At 41.9% G+C, this 25054-nt stretch overlaps 1 non-coding gene across 1 annotated transcript; it reads left to right on the top strand.

The window, feature by feature from the left end:
• Positions 1 to 24401: 24401 nt before the first annotated feature.
• On the top strand, positions 24402 to 24508 carry LOC136132370 (U6 spliceosomal RNA). The gene has a single exon (XR_010656451.1). It is a non-coding gene; the product is annotated as a U6 spliceosomal RNA (small nuclear RNA).
• Positions 24509 to 25054: the final 546 nt, after the last annotated feature.

Here is a 25054-nt window from a genome sequence, read left to right as displayed (position 1 = left end):
CCACTATGGAGAACAGTATGGAGGTTCCTCAAAAAACTAAAAATAGAATTACCATACAACCCAGCAATCCCACTACTGGGCATATGCCCAGAGAAAACCATAATTCAAAAAGACACCTGCACCCCAATGTTCATTGCAGCACTGTTTACAATAGCCAGGTCATGGAAGCAACCTAAATGCCCATTGACAGACGAATGGATAAAGAAGATGTGGTACGTATATTCCATGGAATATTACTCAGCCATAAAAAAGGAACAAAATTGGGTCATTTGTAGAGACGCAGATGGACCTAGAGACTGTCATACAGAGTGAAGTAAGTCAGAAAGAGAAAAACAAATATCGCATATGAACGCATATATGTGGAATCTAGAAAAATTGTACAGAGGAACCGGTTTGCAAGGCAGAAATAGAGACACAGATGTAGAGAACAAACATATGGACACCAATGGGGGGAAGGGGGGTTGGGATGAATGGGGAGATTGGGATTGACATATATACACTAATATGTATAAAATAGATTAACTAATGAAAAAAATAAAATTACAAAAAGAAAAAAAAAGATGAGTAAGATCCCAGACACCTCCAAATTTCAGAAAGTTACCTCTAACTTGATAACCTCTAAGAATACTTGATAGCTGGTCCCTTACTATTAACTAAGCTAAAAATATCTTAAACTCATACTCACAAATTCAAAAAGGCACTGAGCATTACTCTTTCTGCGCTTTGGGCAAGTGGTATAACAGATTTCCAGGTCACAAAGCCAAGGCCGGGGGGCAGCTGGGGGTGTGGGTTCTGACTCTGGGTGTGTGATTTGGGGCAGGTGGCTTTAGCCTTTCTGGATCTCAGTCTCCTCACTAGCAGAATACGGTGTGGCAGATTCGAATAATTTCTTAACTTATATTTTTAAATATTTCTGTAGAGTGAAAATAAAATGTAGTGTAATAACTACCATGTACCTAAAAAACCAAGCTTCACAAATGTATTGGTAACCCTTTGAACTGGGCTCATCAAAAAGGCCCAGACTTATAAAACGAGGCCCGGGGTGAAACCAGCCCTGAGGGACTCATGTGCCTATAGCTGGCAATTACAGAAACAGCATTCTAGACGGAGATCTGCCATTTGGAACTGGGGTTTTGCAAGGGGCCAAGAGGTGACTAAAAGGATGTTCAAATGGGACTCTGGACTTCAGCTGAGAACAAAGAATATTACGTGTCACCCTTTCTAAAAAGAGGTACAGGGTCATCAAGGCAGGACTTGCTGAGGGCGTCCCAGAATATATTCTGCCATTTAAGTCCATCAATCTCCAGGCTATAAAAGAAAGAGCTAAAGATTCTTTAAGAAGATTGGCAGAGAAGACCCGTGGGCAAAGAGATGTCAGAGGACTGAGCTTCCTTCTCTCAGCAGGGGTCCTGGGTCCCCCTCACTCACTCCAAGAGTGGGCAGGTCCAGCTTCCACAGAGAGCTTGGCCTGAGCCCCTGAAGTCTAGGGGACACACTGACAGGTAAAGGCGAGAGTGGCTGTGCTGCCCTGGTGGTCAAGGGAGGGGAGGGGAGGGAACCTTGCTGAGAGCAGCTGACAGTAGGCGGTGTGTTTCCCATGGCCAGAAGGGACCTTGGGAAGAGAGCAAGGCTTATGGCATCTGGAGGGATCCCCATCCAAGAGCTCCATCTGCCTGGGCTGGGAGACCTCAACAGAAAGGCCCTGTGCCAGGGGCACTGCCAGAAGCACAGCAGAGGACGGCGCCAGACAAAGGCACAGTAGGAGGGTCCCTCATGGGGGAGATGCTCCAAGTAGTCCAGATGTGCCCCACATCACATGGGCATCTGCTCAGCCAGCGGGCACCAGCCCAAACCGCAAACTGAGCCGGTCAGATCCAATTTCTCTGCCTTGACCTCTCCTTCCCGCCCCTGCTTCGTGTGTGTGCGTGTGCGTGTGCGTGTGTGTGTGTGTGTGTGTGTGTGTGCGTGCAGCTGTCTCTATGCTCAAGGGACAGCAGAGAGTAAGGAAGAGGAGAGGCTGACACCAGAAGTGTCCGAGCCTGTAGGTCCAGGTACCAGACATGGTGAGAGATGCTTGAAGGACACGAGACAGTGGCATGGACATATATACACTACCAAGCGTAAGATAGACAGCTAGTGGGAAGCAGCCGCATAGCACAGGGAGATCAGCTCGGTGCTTTGTGACCACCTAGAGGGGTGGGATAGGGAGGGTGGGAGGGAGGGAGACGCAAGAGGGAGGAGATATGGGAACATATGTATATGTATAACTGATTCACTTTGTTATAAAGCAGAAACTAACACACCATTGTAAAGCAATTATACTCCAATAAAGATGTAAAAAAAAGAGAAAAAAGCTTTTGTTTAGATCAGATTGAGTTTTTAAAGAACTTTTAAAGGTATTAAATTTTTAATACCTAAAAGTGACAGCAAAAGCTCTGGAATCTGCCCAAAATATCATCCAGAGATAGAAAAAGGAGATTTCCATACACAGATGTGAAAAAAGTGGTGTGAGAACATAAAAGTATTTCGTGAGATCCACACCACTGAGCCCAGCCGGGACATAAATATTTTGCCACGTTGCCCTCAGATCCTCCTTTTCAATAAATAAAACTAAACAAAGTCCCCTCTTTCTGATACCATTTATCCCCCTCCCTCCCCAGGAGCTACCTCCATCCTGAAGTTGGTGTGTTTCGTTTCTGCCTGCGTTTTTATTTTCTCACAATGTAATTATGTATTTGAAAACAGTATATGGTGTTTGTTGGAAGTTTTGGGCATGCTGTCTAAGGTCTTTTGTAACTATAATTCTACAGTACAGTTCAGCTTTTTTATTTTAGTAAAATAATAAGTGAAGGGACCACTTAAATCCTCTACACTTATGTCTCATTGATCATGAATGAAATACTGCAGCTCATGACATGATAATACAGAGGAGTTCGGCCTGAGCAATCGGCTAGGCTAAATTAAACGAAGCAAAGCAAGGCCAACGGTGCACTGGAAAGAAATCACAGAGCAGATACAGAAGGCATCCAGAAGAGGGCGACATCATCTAATAAAAAGTGCAGATGCAGGCTGGAGGCTTCGGACAACCGGATCATCAGGAGAGGCCTCTAACAGAACTTTTAAGCGCTAGAAGGTAACATTAGGAAACACAAGCCTGATCATGTGAATTATTTGCCCAAGGTCAAAAAGCTAGTTAATGTTTACTATCTCTGCCTTCCAGTTCAGCACTCTGGGAGGTCTGTTAGCAGTCCTGTGAAGGATGCAGCAGACACAAGGAATCAGATTAGCCTAAATCGGATCATGAGCGATATTTATACTTATGATCCCTTGTGCCAGTTTTAAGCCCTTATCGTGTTCACCTGAACACTTTGTTCATCACGAAGACGACGTTAAGGCTTGAGGAAAGAACCAGAGATGAAAAATTTACACACTGATAAAATTATAAAATCGTGCTGAAGCAGGGGTATCTTTAACCACCCCCCCAAAAGAAACTTTAAGCTCTAATCCTTTATATTTGTTCTGAGCACATGTTGATAATGTTTGTGTGAAACTGTTAGAATGATGTCAAAGGTACATTCTGTTGACTATCCGGTTGAGATAGAAGCATTAGACAGATTAGGATGCTTTATACTGAAGCCACAAAGAAAGCATCGCAGGAGCCAACTCTATAAACCAGGGCTCAGCAAATAGGCCTAGCGCCTATTTGTGCAATGAGTTTTATTGCAACACAGCAATGCCCGTTTGTTTACACATCATCTGCAGCTGCTTTCAAGCAGTTGGGTCGTTGCCACAGAGTCACATGGTCTCTTCAATTTGGGCTCTTAGCCTGCAAAGCCTAAAATACATATACTAACTGGTCTTTTACAGGAAATGTTTGCCAACCCCTCCTCTAAAGCAATGTCATCCAATAAAACTCTCCATGATGATGAAAATGTTCTATATCTACACCGTCCAATATGGTAGCCACTGGCCACATGTGGCCACTGATTCTCAGGGGTGGAGGCTTAAGGGGTTCTGATGCCTCTGTGACTATTACTGTCTCCCTTGATTATCCTCCCCAGACTCGAGCTTGGAGAAGCAAGGGTTACCCCTGTAAACCATCACAAATCACTTAGCAACTTCTGCAACACTTCTTTGGGGGTTTTCATTTGACTCCTGTGGTCACAGTAAATACATTATGAAGCTTTTTCATTCCCAAAGTTAATTTTCCTGGAAACCAACTGTTGAACATGGATATTTTCCCACAAGACTCATTGGGTTTTAATTTTGAGCTCCAAAGAAAAATGCCAGTGAAAACTATATCATTATTAGAAAGTGCCTTCCATTTTCAAATCTTAGCTATGTTATTTTTAACAACTCTAGGTTTCAAATTCTTTATCTGTAACATAAAAAGCCAGAGCCCTGCAGTCTCAGGTACCACGATTTCTGGGATTCTGGGATTTCTGCTCTTTGAGCTTAGAACTTTGGGAAAAGTCCACACCACAGTGTAAAAAGACACCCGAACTCAGAGTCTAAAACTGTCACTGACTGACGAGAGTAGATTCTCAGAGGATGCCTCATAGAATTTAGCTCTAGCTTTTTAAAGGCTGGAGGTGATTGCAAAGTGGACTGTTGGACTTGGAAGAGGAAGACACTGATCATTGCCAAATGGCCTGAAGAATCTGTAGAAAAGCCAGAAAAGTGATGATAGCCTAGGGGAAAACAGAAAAGAGGGAGGGGAACCCCTTCCCAAAGCATCCACTCAGATGAAACAGGCTCTGATGCAGGAAACCAGATATCCTGGGCTGGTCAGATTCGCCTTCTCCATCTGCATCAGAGCCTGATTGAAAGACTGTCAAACACAGACTAAAGACATGGCCTGCGTCAGATAACACAGGTCTTCTATCCCTGCAGCAGAGTTTTCAAAAGGATTTTAATGCGTACTTTGTAAATGAAAACCTGGAGGTCAGCCCGACAGAGATTTCTGTTAGACAACCACACCCCTGAGACCATCCCGTTCTGAAGTGGAGAGGGGGAAATTAGTGAACTGAATCATATAGTAAGGCAACTTTATTCTTTTTTGACATGAGTTTAACAAAAAAAAATTAATGATTTTATGGGCAGTTTGCAATAGGTTTATAATAATAAGTCCCTGAAATTTTATACAAACTATGATAATAAGCACTGTATATGCTGGGTTTGTTTTTTTTTTTCCCTGTAATGGGATTTCTTAGCTTTCAACAGAATCTTTCACAGGGGCTCACAATCCATAAAAGGTTGACAATCCCTGGTGGTGGTGGGAGAGGAGTTGCTGAACCACCATCAGGAAAAGTTATTAATAAGGGGAGTCAGTGTTCTTCGCGGCTGAAATAACCAGAGAGGCCAGCGGTGAATGTGGGTAATCTGTGATTGGTGGCTATTTGGTAGGATTTTATTAACTAGTTATTTAGTGTTGAACTACCAAGGGAACGGGGTTTGAGCTAATCTTGAGAGGGCTACTGATAGCAAAGGGACCACATCTGGGATGCAGTATATGATTCCGAATGACAAGACCTGTACAAATTAAAGCGCTGTGGAGCAGAATCCAGAACTCTTCCACCGCAGAACAGAATGAAAGTGTTGACATTGATTTAAGTCAATCTTTTTCCTACAATCACATAGGACATCAATTAAAACCTCTTTTCTCATCCGCAAGACAGACACATAGTAGGCAATCAATGGGTGATGACGTGATAGTGGTGGAGGTGATGCAGGTGATGTCATTTATTGAAAGAGTCCAGAGGGGATGGGTTATTATTTTGAGCTGAAACAAGTCTTCCCAGCCCAACCATATCTTATCCATGCCAAACACCTTCTTCATAGAGCCTTCTCAAAGACTCATGGGATTTCAAGTGTTCATACTGAAAGGAATGTTAGAAATCATTGACTCCAATGCTCCTGTTTTGTTTCAGTTTGGGTTCTTTGCTTGTTTGTTTTGATACGTTGTATTTCATTTTTATTCTTTTTTTAAAAAGACTTTAGGGACTTTCCTGGTGGTCCTGTGGTTAAGAATCCGTCTTCCAATGCACGGGACGTGGGTTCAATCCCTGGTCGGGTAACTAAGATCCCACATGCCACGGGGCAACGAAGCTGGCGTGCTGCAACTAGAGAGAAGCCCGCGCACCGCGAGGAAGAGCCCACATGCTCCAACTAAGACCCTACACAACCAAAAATAAAATAAATAAATAATGTTTTTTTAAAAAGACTTTCGTTTTTACAGCAGTTTTGTTCACTGCAAAACTGAGAGGAAGGTACAGAGATGTCCTATGAAGTATCCCCTGCCACCACACATGCATAGCTTTCCCCTTTCTTAACATCCCTCACCAGAGTGATGCCTTTGCTACAACTGATAAGCCTACATTGATGTAGCACCCAAAGTCCATAGTGTACACTAGGGTTCACACTTGGTATTGTATATTCTGTGTGTTTGGGCAAATGTATAATGACACATATCTATCATCATAGTATTGTAAAGAGTAGTTCCACTGCCCTAAAATTCCTCTTTGCTCTGCCTATTAATGCCACCCCTTGTCTCCCAAACTCTGGTAACCACTGATCTTTCTACTGTCTCCATATTTTGCCTTTTCCAGAATGCCATCTAGTTGGAATCATATAGTATGTAGCCTTTCCATATTGGCTTCTTTCACCTATTAATATCCATAGCTTGATAGCACATTTCTTTTTAGCACTGAATACTATTCCATTGTTTGGAGGTACCACAGCTGATTTATCCACTCACCTACTGAAGGACATCTTGGTTGCTTCTAAGACTTGGCAGTTATGAATAAAGCTCCTATAAACATCTGTGTGTAGGTTTTTGTGTAGACTTAAGTTTTCAACTCCTTTGGGTAAATACCAAGGAGTATGACTGTTGGATCATATGCAATGCTCCTGTTTTAATAAATGTGGAAAGAGATTAAAGGAACTTTCTCAGAGTTAAAGGCAGACTTCCATATCACTCCTCCCTCCTCTACCCCCCCCCCCAAACAACCACAGTCTTTACAATTCACCTGGAAATCATCCACATTCTGCTCTGTGACACCTTTTCTAATAAGCAGGTGTTGAGAGCTTTTGCTTTCATTTTCCTTTCATTTCACCCTGGGTGGTTAAGCCTTATTTGTAACTTTTAGATTAAATTTTCTGAGCTTTGCTCTGAGTACTCAGGAACTGTGTGCTAACTTGACTCACTCCTAGCTCCTGAGGGCCATGCCAAATGCACGGAGCATGTGCTTGTTATCAAGAACATTTATTCAGACTTTCAGAACTTCAGACACATCCCTATTAGTATGAATCACTAAGCTGCTTGTTTGCCAATAATGTGCACATTTGAATGCATAATATTTGATTCTAATAAGACCAAACATGAGGAGTATGGTTTTCTCTTTAAGAAAAAAAAAAAAAAAAGGCTGAAACCATTTTGTAAAAACTCCCTGGCACTATTACTAGTTGCTAGAAGTCCAAAGTTTGTTCACCTCATGTCCACTGCACACACACTCCCCTTTTCCAAGTAAAACCAGGGCATGTCTCAACTAGAAGAAAAGTACAACAGATATCAAGTGCTACAATCTTTTTTGTTTAAGGTTGCATTCTCCCGCCGCCCCGCCGTTATGAATGCAATTGGTACCTGCGAACATCACGGCTTGTTTGACTGGACACCTATATAGAGACCTTTCCCTTGGGGGAGCACCATGTCCCTGAGTTACAGACACCAGAAGTCTATTATCCAACCCCTGGATTTTTTGACTGAAAGCTCATTAATATTCATTCACTGTTCTTCACAAATAATCACCATGCAGATTACTTTAAAAACTAGCATCAATGGGTAGAAATAACAACAAAATTTTAGATCAATAAAGGAAGAATGTCTCAGAATTCAGAGCTGTTAAAAAATCAAATAGTCACGTTCATGCACAACCAAATTGAGGGATATTCTGCAAAACCTCTGGTCAGGGCTCTTCAAAAATGTCAATGTCAGGAAAGAAAAAAAAGTAAGAAGCAGAGAAATTGTTTTGTATTAAAGGAAATTACATCAACTGGATTAACTACAGGCTAGATGAAAGGAAATACAATGCAAAATATTTTGTCAAATACTGATTTGACCAAAATAAAAAAAGCCATAAAGAAACCATTATTGGGAAAATTGGAGAAACAAGTATAGATACACAGTTCACATTAAATAACAGAAGTGTATCAATGTTACGTTTCCTGGGGGTCGTGATGTGTACATCAGTTCCCCAAGGTCATAGGAGGGAGGGAGGATCAGAACTCAGCCCTTTGGCTCCAGAGTATCCTAACAGTTTCCTGTCATAGGGTGTTTATACAAAGACTATCAATCACCAGTAGTAAAATTATCAATTCAACTCACCTAGCCAGGGAAAGCTTCACTACTGGCTACCTAGGTATAGTGATCTCATTTTGGAACGAATGAGGAGAAAGGAGGCTTCGTAGGCAGGAACAAATATGCATTAAAGATTTACTCTGTGCCAGGCATTAGGCCGTGCACTTCCACACATTATCTCATTTAATCTCTCAGTAGAGCATTAAAAGGAATGAAGGGCTTCCCTGGTGGCGCAGTGGTTAAGAATCCGCCTGCCAATGCAGGGGACACAGGTTCAAGCCCTGGTCCGGGAAGATCCCACATGCCGTGGAGCAACTAAGCCCGTGCGCCACAACTACTGAGTCTGTGCTCTAGAGCCTGTGAGCCACAACTACTGAAGCCCATGTGCCTAAAGCCTGTGCTCTCCAACAAGAGAAGCCACCACAACGAAGAGTAGTCCCTGCTCGCCACAACTAGAGAAAGCCACGCACAGCAACGAAGAACCAAAGCAGTAAAAAAAAAAAAAAAAAAAGGAATGAAAAGCATATCCTGTTAGGCAATAAATTAGTGCTACACGGAGGCAGGAGACACATGGGCCCCAGGTTGAACAGCCAGAGTTCAACCCCTTGGACAGATGCTCCAAAATAGCAGGAAAGAGGAGAAGCTGAGCCCTGCCCAGATAAGAGATAAAAGACCACATATTCCTCATTCTCAAAGTCAAGGAGACCTTCTCGACTACACATGCGCAGAAAGGCTCCCTGGAGGTCAAAAGGGACAGGGTGTCACCTCATAGTAAGTGATGCCAACTACCCATAGGCCTCTTCGCTAGAATCCATCTTGGCTAAGAGAGGCGCACGCACACAGGGGAGGACCCTGAGATAAACCAAATACGGACTCAGAACCAGGCAAAGCAAGATGACTGGCCAGAGGAAACCCAGAAGAAATGCCCCATAAAAGTGATTCAGACTACCACGAGGGCACAACTCTTTCTGAGCCCGCCCGTGTGTCTATCCACACGTACTCTTTTTCCTCCTAATAAACGCTTTATTTGTTTCACTACTTTCCGTCTCTATGTGGAAATTCATTTCTACACAGCTGACAGGCCAGGGCCTTGTCACTTGGCCACTGGTGCCAGGTGGTCTAGTGGCTAGGATTCGGCACTCTCACTGCTGCGGCCTGACCTCAGTCTCTGGCCGGGAACCGAAACCTTGCTTCAGGCCAAGGCCACCCGAGATCATATTAACCTAGAAACAAAAATGGTTGCTCACTGCAAGAGGGAAGGACTTCACGACGCTCAAAGGAGACAAAACCCCTATCTCTCTGTGCACACTCAACCACCATTCAGCAGCCTCACTGCTTCAGGCGTGTTGTCTCGCTGGGTTTGTCATTTGAAGATGGTGTGTCTTGCTGTTTTCCTCAGGCCTGTTTTCTCCAGACCACCTTACCAGACTTGGACGACTGGCACTGAGCTCTGATCTGTCCCCCTCCCTCCACAGCACTGAGTAGATGCCCTGATCCCTGGAGCTGCTCCCCGTACACTTATTGAAAGAAATTGCAGTCAGAGAAGGTAGAAGGAGACCTTAGTGGAGGACGTGGGAACAGCATTCCCCAGGAAGCACCCCACAAAATTACCTCAGCTTTAATTGCTTAATTGGAGCAATGGTATTTAACAACTTAATTAAGTTATTCAAGTGCACTCCAGAAGGCCCTGTAGCATCCATCTTTCCCTGCTGCAAAGCTAAAAGAACTTTTCATGACTTAATTGAAAACATGTTCCTCAACTTAAGAGCTGCTTTGGTGCAGCTCTGAATCTAAATGCAAGTCATGAATTCTACCAGGGGTTCACCTAGGCCTGTTGATTCTGGGGCTTAATTTTTTCAAAGTCTGGTGGAGCCACCTGAGGATATTCTTAGACTTGTCCATGTTTTTATTCTGTGAGCTAGATCTGGACTAATCTCTCTTCCCTCACTCTTACATTTCCTAGAGGGCACTTAGCTTCAACCAGCAATAGGTTAGCCAGTGTGCAATTTCAGGTTTGGGGGAGCTGGAGACTGTTAGATTTGAATCACATGTAATTCTCTCAAGCACTACAATTAAACCTACTTATAAAAATATGTTAATAATACAATGTCATTAACACTGACATGTCACAACACACATACAAAAACATATAATGTCACAATACCTTTCGCAGTTGTCAAAGACTTAAAAACTAAAATTCTAAATGTGGACTTGCTGACATTCAGTTTTCTTTACCTTAGCCTTTGACTTTTGGAATATTTCTTTTCCTAGGAATTATAAGTGGGGCGGGTAGAACTTTAACAAACTAGAACAGGTTATTTCACGTCCCTGATCTCATGAGCCTGGAGTCAGTAATGTTTGAACTGAAATCACAAGGTAGAGAGGAAGTCACTAGGGGATGGGGAATGGGGATATGGAAGGGACAAGAAGGGCATTTCAGGGAATGTAAACAATATAAATAATGGTCCTGTGGCACTTCCTTCAAGACGTCAGTTGATTAGATGCAGGAATCTCCAGCCTCATTCAAAATACAAAGGAAATTAAAAATATATATAATATTATAATATATGTCTTGTTGTTTCATGTTAAAGACACAGCTGACCAAAAGAAATGGACATCTTCACACGCCAGAAATGAAGAGGGAACACATCACCATGAATACATGCGCTTCTTAAAACCACATAGTCCTTGGAAGAAACTGGACCTGATATATCTTAAGGGCTGGCAAGTTCATACCTTTGTGAGAAAGGAATTTAAGCCTCAGTCCCCACATACATCAAGGAGTAGGAATGAGCATTCTGCTTCGCACTGACTGTCCAAAAATGTGCTGAAAAACTCATAAACACCTGAAAATCTCCTTCAACATGCCCAGGGTTTCAGGAAGAAGTGAGCTGACTTTCTCAGGCTCTCAGAGACAGAGATTTCAAAAGCCACTCCCACGTACAGAGAGGTTTGAATGTTGAGCCTGTACCAGTACAGAACCAGCCACCTTTCCATTACCAGTGTAATATGGGAATCTGGAGCTGAGAACCTAGTGTCAAAGTTGGTTCGCAATCAGTGGACTCAGTAGGACTTGGGCAAGGGCAATGGTGAACCTTGTCATCAAGAGAACTCTCTAACCCAGGGCACGGACAGAATTCCCTCCAAAGATAACCCTCCCTGAAGATGAACTTGTAGACCTAAATTATAGAACACATGAGGAAATACAAAGCAAAAAGGGAAAGTCCAAAGACCCCAAAACGGAAGAATTTATGCTTAATAATGAGTATTGTTAAATAGATTTTCAGCTGAGTATTTTAATTGTACAAAGAGATAAAAGGAAATGTAAATACAACTTTTTAAAAGGTACAGAATAAACAAGAACAGGTTGACTTGAAAATGAACCAACTAGAAACTTCTAAATGTGAAAAGACAGTAGTCAAAATAGAAAGATTCGTTAAACTGGCTAAATAATAGACTAGACTTGGATGAAGAAATAATTCATGAATTGGAATATAGATCTGAGGCTTCCAGAAAACAGTATAGACAGAAAAAGAGGTGAAAAATATGAAACAGAAGTTAGGAATACGGCAGCTAGAATGAAAAGTTCTAACCTATGTTTAACAGATGCTCTAGAATAAAAGACTAAGGAGATTTGGAAAGAGGAACTTTTGAGGTAACAGTGGAGAATTTTCCAGATTTGAAGAAAGTTATGGGACGTCAGATGAAAATGCACAAAACTGAACAAAATAAATAAAAACAAAGGTTTATCTACTGCCAAACCATCCAAAATAAACAGAAAATCTTGGAAGCTCCTGGAGAGAAAAGATAGGTTTCCTGAAAAGGATCAACAATAAGACAGAATACTTGTCATCAGCAACCATATATGCCAGAGACAATGGCTGAATATCTTAAAAATGATGAAGGAAAATAATTGTCAGTCTAGAGTTTTATATCTGGCTTAATTATAAGAATTTAGAGGAAATAAAAGCACACAAAGACAAGGAGGTAACCTTCCAGAGATCCTCACTGGATAAGCCTACTGAAGGATACACTCCCACAAAATGGAAGTGAGTAGCCTACACAAAGCCAAGGTTAAAACAGAAACAAAAACAAAAAGAGAGAGAGAGAGAAAGGAAGAGAGAGAGAGAAAGAAAGAACAAAAGAAAGAAATAAAGGAAGGAAGGAAGAAAGAGAAAGAAAAGAAAGAAAGAAAAGAAAGAGAAAGAAAGAAAAAGAAAGAAAAGGAAGAAAGGAAGGAAGGGAAGGAGGAAGGAAGAAAGAAAGTTATAAGTTGTTGAGAAATATTTAAAACAAAAGCTTCTCCCAACCCAGAAAACTTCTCCCCAAAGATAGAAGAGAAAGAAAAAAATATATTGTTGAATAATCATTAAACAAGAGTGTGATGCTGATCACAGGCAACATCTTTGCTGGAGATTGCAAAGACAGAAGGACATCTTACTTTTTTTGTATAGCTAAGTAGACACAACCCATTATATTCATATTTTCAAGATGAGATTGTTAAGCTTATTTTGTCCTTATGATTAGAAACAGGGTTTGCCATTTGGAGTCAGGGGACCGCTGAAGTTAGGCCCGTTATCTCCCTGGTTATTAGCACCTGGGTTCCAGAGGCATTTTTGTCTCTGAAGTCCTGTGACCCCAAAATCATACCTTGAAGTGATTAGCTTCTCCCCTTGCTCAAAAATCCATTCAAGTTTAAATGTTCAAATTTGTATGTTCAACTCGGATGTTCAAAGCATTTTAGATCAGTAGTCAGGACATATCTTCCCTGTCCTGACTGTGCCGTTAATGAGCTGTGAGGACCCACGCAAATTATCTCCTCTCTGGTATGAATGCAAAATGAGGGAGCGAGGCTGAATAATTCCTGGTCCCTCGGCTCTCAGTCTGTATGCCTCTATTTAGGACACAGTTCAAATTGGCTGTGTGTGATGGACTCCTATTCCTGTTCTTGAAGAGCCTTAGAGCAGTTCCATCCTGGAGAACAGAGCTCCTTTCAGTCCAAATGCAAATAATAAACATGAGAGTGAGAATAAATGAGCAGCTGCCATCTCTTCAGCCCATGGGTAGTGGCAAAGCATTGAGAAGGCAAGATCACAGGCTCTGGTTTGATTCCAGAATAAGACTTTGACGTTTGCACAGAAAAAAATCACTAGTGCATCAAACCCTAAAAGTTAGTGTCTAAAAACAACAACCACTTTATTTGCTCACAATTCTGTGAGTCTACTTTGGCCTAGATTCAGCTAGAAGGTTCACCTGCTGGTCTTGGCCTGAGTCACTCACATAGCTACAGTCATCTGAGAGCTCACCTGGGCTGGATTGGTCTAAGACAGCACGAGTCTAACATCTGAAAGTTGGTATTGTCGGCCAGGTGGTCTGTGTGTCCCCAGAAGGCTGCTCAGAGCTTCTTCATTTGACAGCAGCATTCCTAGATGGTGAGAGCACTAGCTCCTGGGCAGGGCCTCTAGAGGCATAGCCTTGAATTTGAAACTTGCACATCATTCCCCTGTCTTCTATCCCTCAAGTAAGCCTCAAAGCCAGCCAGATTCAAGGGGGAAGAGAAACAGTTTCCACCAATGGACAGGAGAGGCAGAGTCACATGGCAAGGGGGAGTGAGTGAGAGCATGGGAGGTATTTTGCAAATGTCTTTGTAAACAAGCGACCACACTCATCACAGGCAGCATCTCTAGCCTAGCGTGAAGCAGGCACTCGGTAAACACTTGTTTAAAGGATGTATGTCTTCATCTGCAAAGGCTGATGGGTTCTTTCCCCTCCTAGGAGACAGTAACAGTGATATAGATTAAGAGATCTTACCACTGGACTCAGTCAAGCCACTATTGAGTACAAATACTGGTGCACACCATTAGGGGGTGGGTTTGGTTTTTTTTTCCCTTTGGCTTGCAGTGGAATTGTCATTTCCCTTTGCTCCGTGGATACAAAACATACTGAAATGGAACGTCGACCCCATAATAACATCTTAATAACAATGGTTACGTTTCTGTAAGAAAACTACCACAGGTGAGATTTGATTCCCATAGATTCCCTCACGGCAAAAAGAAGATATGCATTGTTCTCTATTTGCTTTCTTACTCTCTTATCTTCATGAAAAAAACAAATTATCAAGTCGATCAAATTCAACAAATAGGTAATTAATGCCTCTTTAGGGCAGGGACATAGTACCTGGAAAAAAGGTGGCATGGAAATAACATGTGCACCTCCTCGCCCATGTTCAGCCCAGGTTTTGTTAGATCTGGAGGTACAGAATGTTTCTTACTATTCTCACTGTTACAGCCTCAGAAGTACATGCACCAGGATAGGTTGCTCGAGATACCCTGCCTTTCAGATGAAAAGTTATGAGCTAGACTTACTTCTGGGGAGAAGGGAGGGTAATTTGTATTTACATATACTATTCCTTTTTTAATTTTTATTTTATATTGGAGTATAGTTGGTTTACAAGGTCATGTTAGTTTCAGGTGTACAGCAAAGTGATTCAGTTTTACATATACATACATATATCTATTCCTTTTCAGATTCTTATCTCGTATAGGTTATAACAGAGTTTTTCGTTTGTTTGTTTGTTTGTTTGTCTTGGCTGCTTCAAGTCTTCGTAGCAGCACGTGGGCTTCTCTCTAGTTGTGGCGTGCGGGTTTTCTCTCTCTAGTTGTGGCGCACAGGCTCCAGAGCACATGGGCTCTGTAGTTTGCGGCGTGTGGAGCTGAGTTGCCCCGCAGCATGTGAGATCTTAGTTCCCCGACCAGGGATCGAACCTGCGTCCCCTGCATTGGAAGGCAGATTCTTTACCACTGGACCACCAGGGAAGTCCCTATAACAGAGTATTGAGTAGAGTTCCCTGTGCTATACAGTAGGTCCTTGTTGATTATCTATTTTATATACAGTAGTGTGTATATGTTAATGGTCCGAAGGTTGTGGGTTATTGTTAAACTACTCCTTTTGAATGAAGTGCCTTTCTCCTCTCTTCTGCTCAGCTCAGAGTTTCCTTCCCTGAACCCACACCCTACCCCAGCCACATGGCTGGTCATCCATCTTCCAGACTCTTTGTTGCCCTGAGCATAGCTCCACTACACACCCATCACACCTACTGTACTATTGGTCTACGTGGCCATCTCTTCCAGGACTTTGAGCTTCCTGAGAACAGATAGTTTCTTACGTATCTCTACAACTCGAGGCAAGTAATAAATGTGTGATAAATGATTTAAGAAATGAGTGAAAGAAGAAACGAACAAATAACAAGTCAAAGAGCAATAGGTAACCTGCACTAACATTCTGAAGCCCCCAGCATGAGCTGACCTCTACTTCTCATCTCAAAACAACAGAACCCATTCCTCTTTGTTTCTGCCTCCTTCATGTTTTCTGCCTCTAACAGACCTGAAGCAAAGTTTTAAATCTATAATCATATTTTATGTTACCCTCAAGGTAACACAGATGATGACTTTCTATGAAAAGAAAGATCCCTGTTCTTGACTTGGCTTTTTTTTTTTTTAACAGAGGGATTGCATTTTATCTTTAAATGCCTAAATGATCCCCTATGTTGACAATAGCTGTTGGGTTTACTTCAACAGAAATGGTTTACTTCAACATAATTTCACTGGAATCCAGAAAGCGTTTTGGGGATATTGGTTTTAATATACAAAATCATATCTAGGGAGGACTGTGCTTAGTAAAACCTTTGAAATGTGTTCAGTCATGGTTTTACCACCTTTGCTGCAGCTGTGCTGGGGAAAAGGCAGCTGGGGAACTCATGTCAGTCTATCAAGGTGGCAGCTTCAAGGCACAGAACCTAGGCCACCAACGCCTGTTTTTAGTCACAGACTTACCGGTGGATGTGTCACCAAAGCTTGGGTAATAAAAGCACCCAATCAAAACAACCAAAAACACAGTAAGTCTCCAATGATATGATTTTGTTTAATAATATGGAAGCATTAGGAGATAATGTCTTTGCTAATCTAACAAAGAAAGGCCCTAAATTTCTTGAGGGCAAACCTTACTACATCCTTCTTTATCTCATCATTATCTACCATGACTGGCAGACACAGAGTAAATTAGATACCTAATTAATACTTGTAGTTGAGATAGGAGTATATGAGTCAGAACTTATTTGGAGGACTTCCCTGGTGGCACAGTGGTTAAGAATCCACCTGCTAGTGCAGGGGACATGGGTTTGGTCCCTGGTCCGGGAAGATCCCACATGCTGCGGAGCAACTAAGCCCGTGCGCCCCAGCTACTGAGCCTGCACTCTAGAGCCCATGAGCCACAACTACTGAGCCGACATGCCACAACTACTGAAGCCCGTGCGCCTAGAGCCCATGCTCCGCAACAAGGGAAGCCACCACAATGAGAAGCCAGCACACCAAAACAAAGAGTAGCCCCTGCTCGCCACAACCAGAGAAAGCCCACGTGCAGCAACAAAGACCCAATGCAGCCCAAAATTAAATAAATAAATAAATAAAAGAATGTAATGGCAGTAAACAGACTCATGCAAAAATTGTGGAGTTCCACTTCATTAAAAAAAAAAAAAAGAAGTTATTTGGAACCGAAGTCCAATAGATGCAGCTAATTAAATCATAAAACTTGGACCAGAATTTGTTGGGTGCCTTAAAAGCTTATATCAATGAATTCATGCAAAAATGAAAAGCAGTGAAGACAGGGGAAAAAAAATGAAAGCAAATGAAAGAAAACAGCAAAGTTTCATTGGAGTCCTCACCAGGAGTAATCCTTCTATGGTTCTCCTGAGTAACTACTCTCCTTTTGTTTGACTTGGTCTTTCTAGAATGTTAATAAACATGCCAGGAATTAGTTAGAACAGTGGTTCTCAAACCCAGCTAATTATCTGAATTACCTGGGGTGTTTTTTAAGTGTTCAGATTCCCAATCCCATTTCAGACCCACTGAATGAGAATCACTTGAGGAGTACCCAGGAGTCTGAATTTTTCAATCTCCCCAGGTAATTCTTATGATCAGCCACTCTCAGCAAACATTGCTTTAGACCAGTGATATTTTTTTTTTTTAAAAAAAGACAAACTTGAAGGTGTACTGTTATGGGCTCAATTATGTTCTCCCAAATTCATATGTTGAAATCCTAACCCCAGTACTTCACAATGTGACTGTATTTGGAAACAGGGTCTTTAAAGACGTAATTGTTAAAATGAGGTCATTAGGGTAGGTCCTAATACAATATCACTGGTGTCCTTGTAAGAAGAGGGAATAAAGACACAAACAGGTATGGAGGGAAGACCATATGAAGACACAGGCAGAAGAGAGCCATCTCCAAGCCAAGGAGAAAGACCTCAGAAGAGACCAACCTTGCTGGCATTTTGACCTTGGACTTCTAGCCTCCAGAACTGTGCGAAAATAAATTTCTGTTGGTCAAGCCACCTAGCCTGTGGTACTTTGTTAAAGCAACTCTGGCAACTAATACATGTACCTTCCTCTGCCAATTTGCCAACTGACAAATCTGAAAGGCAAGAAAACATTGTAAAGGGTGTCATGTAATAAAGAGGCATTATATTATATTTCAAAAGAAACAGTCCTGCTGCAGTAGCTACTTAATTGTTAAGTTTCAGTATTGTTTCAACTTCAGTAGGGAGAGAAGTTGCTGAGGGAGAAGGGGAGGAGAGGAGGAGAGAAACAAGTCCAAAAGAGAAAGGGAATAGTGAAGAGCTGGTAAAATGGGAAAAAGGAGGGACATTCTGGAATATGAAAACTGTAACCCTAAGGAATGAGCTCTAATACAATGACATTATTAGGAAAGAGCCTCCCCAGGAGGGAAACAATGAAAAGGCATGCCCACAAACGCCTTGAAAGTGTAAATAAAGAAGAACAAAGAAGGCTTTCCTGGTGGAGCAGTGGTTGAGAGTCCGCCTGCCGATGCAGGGGACGTGGGGTCGTGCCCCAGTCCGGGAAGATCCCACATGCCGTGGAGCGGCTGCACCCGTGAGCCATGGCCGCTGGGCCTGCGCGTCTGGAGCCTGTGCTCCGCAACGGGAGAGGCCACAACAGTGAGAGGCCCGCGTACTGCAAAAAAACAAAAAAAAAAACAAAGAGCTTTCTTTGCTCACCACTCAGTTCTGCCAGGATTAAGTCATAAGCTGCTGTAGTCGCTGACGACAGCGAACTCTGAGAGGAAATTAAGATGATAACAGCATGCTTTGTGCTTTGGACAAGCAGCCTCCGTAGGTAGTTAGGGTTAGGGTTAGTTAGATGACTATCTCAGGGATAATTTTAATTATGTTTAATTATATTAATTATTATTTAACTAATAATAATTATTTAATAAATATTCTATGATGGATTCTTCCATCTTCCCGTACATAGAAAAGCACTAAAATCATTAGCTTGAGATATCTGTTCCTTGTGACTAGCTGTCGTCTTTTACTGAGATGTAAGCCTGACTGCACATATTCCCCAGCCAACAATCATGATTAAACTGGGCTTCTCCCCCTACCTCTTCGGAGTTTACTCAGAGCTACCAAGTGGCTGTCTCCCAGGCTATGGTCATCAGTAAGGCCCTTGAATAAACGTAAACTTGCAACTCTTACGTTGTGTACTTTTCTTTCAGCTGACAAAAGGTCATAGTGAATTTTGCCTCTGAGTCTTTCCTGGCCAGAGGGAAAAGTTTAATTTCTTTCATTCATTAAGTCAATGACCATTTATAGCCTACCTACTACCTGTTAGACACTCAGACACACTCTGGCAAAGATGAGTAACACAGGAGCTGTGGCATCTAAGAATGCCAGTCTAGAAAAAAAAGAGTTCTAGGCCTTCTTCAAGGTCCAATCCCAAGAAGACATGCTGATACTTTCTTTAGGAGATCTTAGGTTCTACAGCTATTTATCTCTCTGTAGAGCTCCCAGGTTTCCACGCTGGGAACCCATTGGTAATTCCTGTCCCTAGGAACCCAAGGAGCATGTATGTTTCAATGTTTTCAAATGTGCCCCCAGTGGGCTGTGATCAGGAACTGTACTTCTCTGACATTCTGACTCTAGCACAGAGCAAGGCACAAAGCAGGTGCTCAATAACTATTGAATTAATTAATTAATGGTTCAGACAATCAAATCTATCAATACTAGAAGCCCTCCTAGTGAGTCTGGTACACCTTCCCCCTCCCTTGCACCCTAGATCCTTCTCAGAAGCGGTTTGCCTTACCAGACTCCCCCAGAAGAGGCCACATAAGGTATTATTTGGGAAATTTAGTTAAAAAACAAAATCTCCTCCAAACCTAGAAAACCTCTCCACCAAGGTAAAAGAGAAAGAAAACAATTTTATTATCGAATAAAACCAGAATATGATACTCATCACAGGCAATTCACCAAAGAGATTGCAAAGACAGAGGAAAGTCTTTTACACAGCTAAGTGGATACAATTCACTGCATTTATGTGTTCAAGATAAAATTGCTAATTCTATCATATCTTTATGACTGGAGGTAGGAATTGCTGTTTGGAGTTGGGGGACAGTTGAAATTAGGCCCATCTTCTCCCAGGAAGCTGAAGATAGGGCCTTACCTTCTTTGATGGTCACATTTCAAAGAGATGTGATCTCAGGTCTGTGAGAGAACATTCCTGAGCTGGCAAGAGATTAACTTAGCACTTGAACTTACAGTAGCAAAAGAAGTCCTCCTGGAAGCCCTCCTGGAAGCCTTAAGACTGGCCTGCCCACCTAAACACAAGTGCCCAGGAGCAGTCCCAGAACCACAGGTGTTCTGTTAACCAGGTATCCTGGCCATGGCACAGGAAGCTAAGGTCAACTCTGAGGACAGAAAGGTGAAACCTCTTTCTGAAAAGCTACTTGATAACCTGTTTGACCATGATCTTTAAGCAACATAGCCCATAAAGCACAAATTTTGAAAGTAGACTTGCACTAAAAGCCATGCTCCACCATTTATGTTGTCTGATTTTGAGCTAATTGATGAGTTAATTTTTCCAAAACTCAATGTCCTTGTCTGTAAAATGGAGATGATCCCTTCCACAGAGAGCACATAAGAAGAGTTATTAAGCACTCATGTTACTATCATTGAAGCAAAAGAATATAGAAGCTTGGAGCACATACTCTGAACCTGCCTGGCTTTCATCCCAGACCCACTTTAGCGAAAATCACTTATCTTGTTGCCCAATTTCTTCATAAGTGAAGTATTTAGAGAAGTATAAATGTGTATACACATATAAGTGTGTAATCAGTGTTGGCTATGATTCTTTTAATTCTCATTAGTGTTTCCAAGATGCTAAAGCAAACCTTCCATCTCACTCCTTTCTCTTTTTCTTCTACTTCTCTCTTCACCTTCACCTCCCTTTTGCCCATGGGGATGGAGAAAGAGTGTTAGGATTATATTCCATCATGCTTTCAAGTTGTTTCTTTCATTTTTAATTAGGTAGAAACCCCTTGAATTGCAATATCTCTAGACACGGTATTATATTATATTATCCAGATTAAACCCATTTAAAAGCAAATGGAAATAATTTGAAAAACCTAAGAAGCACAAAATTCCAAAACTGCAGTAGAGAGAAGGCTTCTGGCTTTCATCCTTTCTTAATACTTATTGCCTTCCCTCTTCATTTGTTTCTTTCCTTGGCAGTTTCTGAATTAAAGGAGAAAAGCCTAGCCTTTCATGCCATTTCATACCTACTTAACAATTTACATCACTCTTAACAAAGCCAACTATATACCCAGAGACAGAGTGACTACTAATTGCCCTCCAAATACATAACAGTAATCATTCTAGGTGGAGACCAGATCTGGGGGCAATGCTCAGCTAAATAAACAACCCTAATCAAGTCCACTGACAAACTAGAGAATTACATAAAGAATATTTTTAAACATCTACATTAGTTGACCAGATGCAAGCCATTTATTCTATTTAGTTGAAACTAAATACAAATCAAAGCCTTAATGTGTTGTGTAGTGTCTATGGAGATGGGAATTAACTGTCTCTCCATCTAAAAAATAATGCAGTGTCCTGGAACTGGTAGTATTAACTCCCAGGTCTTAGGCCTTCATCTGTTGAGTAACCATGATTAAAACTGTCTACCAAGTTTGATTTGGCCATATAATAAGCCAGAACTTGGGAGTGGGGGGTAAATAATGAACATCATTTTGGGTACTATAGTCCAATGGGACAATTTAACCTTTCACTTTTCAACCAGCCGCATTTGCATCCACTTTCCAAGACTGGCCTCTAGAGATCTGGATCCTATATTTGCTATTTACCAACTGTAAATACCTTGAGCCAACCAATGAAACTCTCTGCACCTCAAATTTCTGTTCCATAAACTACAGATCATGATACTGCAATGGACTGAAAGTTTGTGTCCTCCCAAAACAAATATGTTGAAACCCTAATCCTGATGTTGATGGCATTTGGAGGTGGGACCTTTAGGAGATAATTAGGTCATGAAGGCAGATCCCTCATGAATGGGATTAGTGCCCTTATAAGAAGAGGCCAGAGAGCTAGCTCTCTTTCTGCCATGACTGGATACAAGAAGTTAGCAGCCTACAACCCAGAAGAGAACCTCACCAGAACCCGACCTTCCTGACCCCCTGATCTCTGACTTACAGCCTCTAGAACTGTGAGAAATAAGTGTCTGTTGTTCATAAGCCACCCACTCTATGGTACTTTGTTATAGCAGCCCAAGTTGACTACAACAGATACCTTGCCTCATGTGGTTATACAAGGGGTAAATGTGACAGTGTGGGTAAAATCTACACTCCTAACCACTAATTCTAATTCCTAAACCCCCTTAAGGCTGTGGCCCATAGCCTACACTCAATAAATATTGGTTCCCTCCCCTTTCCTTTCCCTTCCAGTCAAAGGGTCTATTTGTCAGGCTCAGACCACAGATTCAATGTCATCCACCCAACCCTGTAGGAAAATAATTTAATTCTGACTCACTCTTCAAATCCTAACCTTATCCTGCTCCCTCCATGGTCCTGTTCATCCTATGCTGAAACAATCTCTCCTTTCTCTGAATCCCTCTATAGCTGTTATTTTGTTCCCATTCACAGTACGCAGGCACATTCAGCTGGTGATACATTTTGCTTAGCCCTTTCTCTGTCTCCATCACTAGATCCTCGAGAGTATCTCTGGTGCCATAGTCACAGTATATGCTTATCTGCTTCTGGGTTCCTCTGCAAGAAACCCTGAGGCAATGCTGGGTTCGAGTGTTTATTAGGAAAAGGATCTCAAGAAACACAAGTGGGGGAAGCAAGGAAGGGGTGGGAGGAATGCCAATAAAGCATGCTCTGATGAGCTGATGGCCACTGTGGGCAGCGAGAGCTCAGTCCCGCTGAGGATCCCCTGAAAAGGAGCCTTCAGAAGTATCCCACCAAGGAATGGCAAAGCTGGAGTACTCATCCCTCACTGTTAAGAGCTGACCTCGGGGCATCCATTTCCACACTTCCAGCAGCCTTGTACATGCACCATACAAACCCTTTTGGTTGCAGGTCTTCCTTGCTTTGCTTCTCTTGAAGCAAAGAGACATGAACATTTAAGGTGGGAGGCTGCCAGTGTGCACAGGAGCTGTCTGCTGCAGCTGCAGGCGAACTCAGGGATGGGGCTCAATAAAAATCTAGATGGTATGGAACGAATGGAAAAAAATATTGCATAAACACTGCCTATATCTTAATGTAAAGTCACCCATCTAGAAGTTACACCAGATTTTTTTTTATCCACTATTCTATTTAACATATAATGTTCTAAGACCCAATTCTGGAGTGTTCTAGAATAGAGATCATGGGTATTTTACTCTCCAATTCTGTTTAGGAGATTGTCGTAGTCCCTGGGTTTTGTAAAAGACGAAGAGGAATGTGGGAGCTGGTGGCTACCAGGAACTTTTCTCAATCATCTTTTGAATACGCCTTATGAATGTACAGTGACTTGTCCAGACCCAAACAGCAAGTCAGCTCTCAGACTGGAAAAACAACTTGGCATTTCTCAAGTTTACCGAAAGCCCAATCAAGTGAGACAAGTAATTAACTACTCACACAACCCACATCCTTGACTCTCCACCTCACTAACTATTCCGTTCATGCTTCCATCACATTTTCTTTCCTCCTACAAATACTGTGACTTTATGTTTCCACAGAGCTGCTGCTCCAGGAAGACCACAACTCCGGGATTCTACATAGCTTCTCTTTATCCCTCACTATTTCCCCCAAACACTGTGGGTGGTAACAGTAGAAGCCCATAATTTTGGTGCCAACATGTAATATTTTTAATCAGGCTATACAATTCACACAGGAATTTCTTGGGGGAATGTCAGCTTTTACATCTTACATTTTTCTACGTTAATAATGATAAGATTAGCCTAAAATCGACTAAAAAATAAATGTAAAAGCGGTAATAAAACTCAGAGTTGCTTATCAATTTTTATCAACTCCAGTCCTCTTGTTTTGTAATAGCTCTAATTTGACACCTTAAACTAAAGCAAAGATTCTCAGATCAAGCTCAGAGTCTTCAAAGATTCAGGAACATTTGACCAGAGTTTAGCACAAACCACTGCTCAGAATGAGGGCTTAAATAAACATAAGCAACTCTGGGAAATTGTGTACATTCTCAAAACTGATTCTAAACCAAACTAAAGATGACCATCTTTAAGAGCTATTATTCTGGGGCAAAACAAAAATGTGAAAAGTTTCCTCAGGATTAAACTTTTAAATTATCCCTGTTCGAACTGTTTCTTTTTTATTGTTTTTTAACTTTATTATGGTGCTAAGCTAAGAGGAGATCATTTTATTTGGGTAAAGCTAGAATCTCCTACCATTTTTATTCACAAATATAAAACTGCCTAATGAATGCCAAATATTCTCATCACCCATGTTTTACAACTACTTTCAAAGAACAGAATTTTCAAAATCACATGAAAACCAGGAAGCCTCAAGCAAAGAGCTTACTAACTGCACCTCTTCCTTAGCTACATTTTTAAGAAACAGAAGAGGGAGGAGACCCGAGAACACGAAAGGGAAGAACAAAAACAAAAGACCTGTGTACATGCCAGGTGCAGACTTGGGAAGGTCTGGGCACAATGAAAGCAAAAGTGTAGTGCTGGCTTTAGCAGCACATATACTAAAATCGGAACAATACAGAGAAAATTAGCATGGCCCCTGCCCAAGGATGACACACAAATTCCTGAAGCGTTCCACATCTTTAAAACAAACTTATGGCTGCCAAAGGGGAAAGTGGGGACAGAGGAGGGATAAATTAGGACATTGGGATTAACATGTACACACTACTATATATAAAGTAGATAACCAACAAGGACCTACAGGGAACTATACTCAATATTTTGTAATAACTTATAAGGGAGGGACTTGCCTGGCAGTCCAGTGGTTAAGACTTTGCCTTCCAATGCAGAGGGTACAGATTTGATCTCTAGTCAGAGAGTTACGTTCCCACATGTCTCACAGCCAAAAAACCAAAACATAAAACAGAAGCAGTATTGTAACAAATTTTTAAGACTTTAATAATGGTCCACATCAAAAAAAAAAATCTTGGGAATTCCCTGGTGGGGCAGTCGTTAAGAATCACCTGCCAATGCAGGGGACAAAGGTCCGATCCCTGGTCCAGGAAGATCCCAGGTGCTACAGGGCAACTAAGCCCGTGCACCACAACTACCGAGCCTGCGCTCTAGAGCCCGCGTGCTGCAACTACTGAGCCCATGTGCTGCAACTACTGAAGCCCATGAGCCTAGAGCC

This window comes from Phocoena phocoena, chromosome 12 (genome assembly GCF_963924675.1).
Source record: "Phocoena phocoena chromosome 12, mPhoPho1.1, whole genome shotgun sequence".
Lineage (NCBI taxonomy): Eukaryota > Metazoa > Chordata > Mammalia > Artiodactyla > Phocoenidae > Phocoena > Phocoena phocoena.
This window is presented reverse-complemented; position numbering and strand designations above follow the sequence as displayed.